Raw genomic sequence first — 3,739 nt, 5'->3', positions numbered from 1 at the left:
CCCGGCACCGCCCCGAGCCCCGGAAAGCCCGGGCTTCCTGCGGTCCTTATCCCCGGGGGGCTGCAGCCCATTCCGCAGGGACACGAGCTGCGCTGCCCAGTGGCACTTCCCGCCGGGGGAGGAGCTCGGGGGCGGGGGTGACAGCGGCGTGAGGATCTCGCTTTACATCCCTGCCTTGGGTGGCACCAGCCAACCACAACTAAAACCCCGTGGCCTCGCGCAGCTCTTCCCATGCTGCTGAACGAGGAGGCCTTGTAGCACCTGCGAGACGAACACATTGATTTGAGCACAAGCTTTCCTGGGCTAGAACCCACTTCATCAGCCGTGAGTCCCCAAGGTGCCACAAGGACGCCTCGATCCAGACTAACACGGCCACCGCTCTGAAACCTGTAGTAAAAATCTTCGCTGAGGTTCCAGCGCGATCGTCTAAAAGCCACGGTGCACTGCGCTGCTTGGGTGGAGACCTGGGATTGAATGTTCAGTGTCTAGCGCCATAACTGAACAGTTCATACAGCCCCGGAGTCGGGGTGTGGACGGTCACAGGAGAGCCTGCTTGACAGGGAGTAGCTTGATGAGGTCGACAGAGAGTCCTGGCCAGTTATCCTAAATACAGATAGTAGCTGTGAAGCCTGGCTCTGGGTCAGGGGGTAGGAATGGTGGATCCTGGGGGTACAATTAGGAACCATGAAGGTTTTTCCCCCGCCCTTGCTTCAAATCTAATAGAAGCTTCCCACTAAAATGAGCATGGATGATCACTAGGGCAGCCAGGAGCTGACTCACAATCACTGCTTTCTCTGTGGCTTTTCTCCTCACTAAGACCGTATAACATGTACGTTTGTCGGGTGCAAACCCGTGACTTCTCAGGTTTTTCTATAAGAAGGCTGTTTCTGAGCAGCTGCATGAATTTTTACACTTGGCTCTAGATATGCCTAGTGTAGCAGCATGTGGATTTATTAATGGTTTGAAACAGTTAGCTTACTTACTTATTAAATAGTTTGAAACGATTTGAGAAAATATTTATAATTCCTTTATAATGATGGAAACAACCCAAACACAGCCATCCCTGGTGATGACTGAACAAGTACATACAAAATCAGCACACTAGAAAGAGGCATTTGGAAGCAATATAGCCTTTTGCTGCAATCTGACTAAAACATCCAAAGCCGTAATGAAATTATTTTGATTTGTTTGCAAGTTCTTTTAGAGGCTAGGGACTAGTTGTAGCAGAGCTGAGACAAGGGAGAAAAGAGATTTTATGCTGTGTACCAGAAATCTGAATGATAACCCTTCAACCTTTGGTGAAGAAGAAAAACCATATTACAGCTTCCATGTTAATGAATGCTCTAAGGTTGCAGACCAGCTTTCATTATAACTCCTGTTTTCACCTGCTTAAACATTCCAGGCTTCGTCTCTTCCCAAAGTACTGTTTAAAAAAGATCAGTGAGGAAAAAAAATCTTTTCAGCTCTTTAATTAGTTGATTAAGGAGCTCCTTTTAACGGCTACTGGATATCTTTGTTTTCCCCTGGATTTCCCCTCCCATGTCAGTCTTGACAACTTCCTGCAGAATCATCAGAAATGTCATGAGATGGTTGTGATGCTGTGAAATTTCTTGTTGTTTGGCACAATTATCAAATTTTCCTTCTCTCTTCCCAGTCCCCTGGGCCATTCAGTCCCAATATCTGAATTTAGAGTTTTAAAACTAGGTCATCTTTTTAATGTAGACATATCTTCTGCAATGTTTAGAACAGAGGTGGGCAAACTACGGCCCACTGGCCACATCCGGCCCGTGGGACCATCCTGCCCAGCCCCTGAGCTCCTGGCCGGGCAGCTAGCCCCCGGCCCCTCCCCTGCAGCCATGCTGCTGTGCGGGCAGCACTCTGGGCGGCGTGGCTGCGCACTCATGCAGGGCAGGGAGGCAGCGTGTTTGGCTCTGGCCGGGAGGCGCAGCTACAGACATGCTGCTTTGAGCGGCATGGTAAGGGGACTGGGGCCGGGGGTTTGGATATGGGGCAGGGAGTCCTGGGGGGCAGTCAGGACAGGGAGCAGGGGGCGGTTGGATGGGGCAAAGGTTCGGGGGGGATGGGAAACAGGGGAATTGGATAGGGAGTGGAGTCCCAGGGGACCTGTCATTGGGCGGGGGTGTGGATAGGGGTCGGGGCAGTCAGGGGACAGGGAGCAGGGGGGGTTGAATAGAGGATAGAGTCCCTGGGGGGCGGTTAGGGGCGGGGGTCCTGGGAAGGGGTGGACAGGGGATAAGGAGCAGGAGGGGTTGGATGGGTGGGGAGTTCTGGGGGGGGCAGTCAGAGGGTGGAAAGTGGGAGGGTCGGATGGGGGCGGGGGCCAGGCTGTTTTGGGGGCACAGCCTTCTTTACCCGGCCCTCCATACAGTTTTGCCCCCTGATGTGGCCCTCGGGCCAAAAAGTTTACGCACCCAAGGTTTAGAACTTCAGACTCATCAGCATCAGGGCCGGCTCTAGGTTTTTTGCCGCCCCAAGCTCAGCGGGCTGGGGCTCGCAGGCGGCGCTGGAAGCAGAGGGAGTGATGTCACCTTCTCCCAGTGCCTGCGGGGGCTTTACCCCCTCCCCCGCCCCGCCTCACAGAGAAGCCCCGGTATAAGGGTTGGCACAAGGCAGCGCAGCAGCCAGTGCTCAGATGAGGCGGCGCAGCCCCAGCTCACCGGCAGGACTCGCCCTCTCGTCCCCACGTAGCAGCTGGGCCCTGGCAGCTCAGCATCCCGGGGCTGGGGCTTCCCCTTCCTGCTGCAGCTGGGGGCGCGGCGCCCTCACCCTGTCTAAGTGGCGCAGCTCCGAGAGCGCAACTGCCCCGAAAAAAAGGATGGCCAGAATGCCGCCCTTGGAAATGTGCCGCCCCAAACACGAGCCGGTCCTGAACAGCATCATGCCGGTATCTGGCAATCAAAAAGTGAAACTGACTATAAAACTCCCCCTGTGTAAAAGTGAAAGTGCCTGATTTGTTTCATTATCCAAGTTAGTGAAATGCAAACAATAAACAGTTTAAATGGTGACAAGTAAATAAAAGTCATTAGGGGGGTGGGGAGATTAGCACTAAATATTTATAGGCTGGGCTAAGCCAAACAACAACTACGGCCTGGTCCAGGCTTGAAAATTAGATCAACCTAGCAACAGTCGCTGAGGACTGTGAAAACAATTGCACACTGAATGCTGTGGTTAGGTCAACCTAACCTCCAGCGTAGACGCAGCTAGATCTACTGCCTTGTAGAGTGGTGAATTAATTACACCTTCTGTTGATGTAGGAAGCGTCTCCGCTACAGTGGCGTAGCTGCAGCGCTTGTAGTGTAGACACAGCCTTAGGGTGGGGGATGTAACTCTGCTAGTTCCTGAAGGCTGTAAATACCAAGGAGGGAGGAGAAGATTTTAGGATAGCACAAGTTAATTGGATAAAAATATAAACTGATGTCAAGAAACCTTTGGAACAACAGGACCATTTAGGCTAGGAAATAGTCTTCCTAGTGGTGGAAGCCCATTGTCTGGGGCACACACAACTAGTTTTCAGTGAAAAACAGCCCTGGTGGGACCGTCTTTTTGTTCTGTGTTTGTACGGTGACGAGCATTCTGGGGACCTGGTCCGTGACTAGGGCTCCTAGGTGGTATTTGTATTATTGTAAGTATTGGTATAAAGATGGGTTAGATGATCTAATAATATTTTTCATTGATAACTTATGAGATTCAGTTTGTCTTCAAGGGAGCTTCCTTCTAG

The sequence above is a fragment of the Terrapene carolina genome, unplaced genomic scaffold, assembly GCF_002925995.2.
Source record: "Terrapene carolina triunguis isolate 2854851 unplaced genomic scaffold, T_m_triunguis-2.0 Scaffold236, whole genome shotgun sequence".
In the NCBI taxonomy this organism is placed as follows: domain Eukaryota; kingdom Metazoa; phylum Chordata; order Testudines; family Emydidae; genus Terrapene; species Terrapene triunguis.
This window is presented reverse-complemented; position numbering follows the sequence as displayed.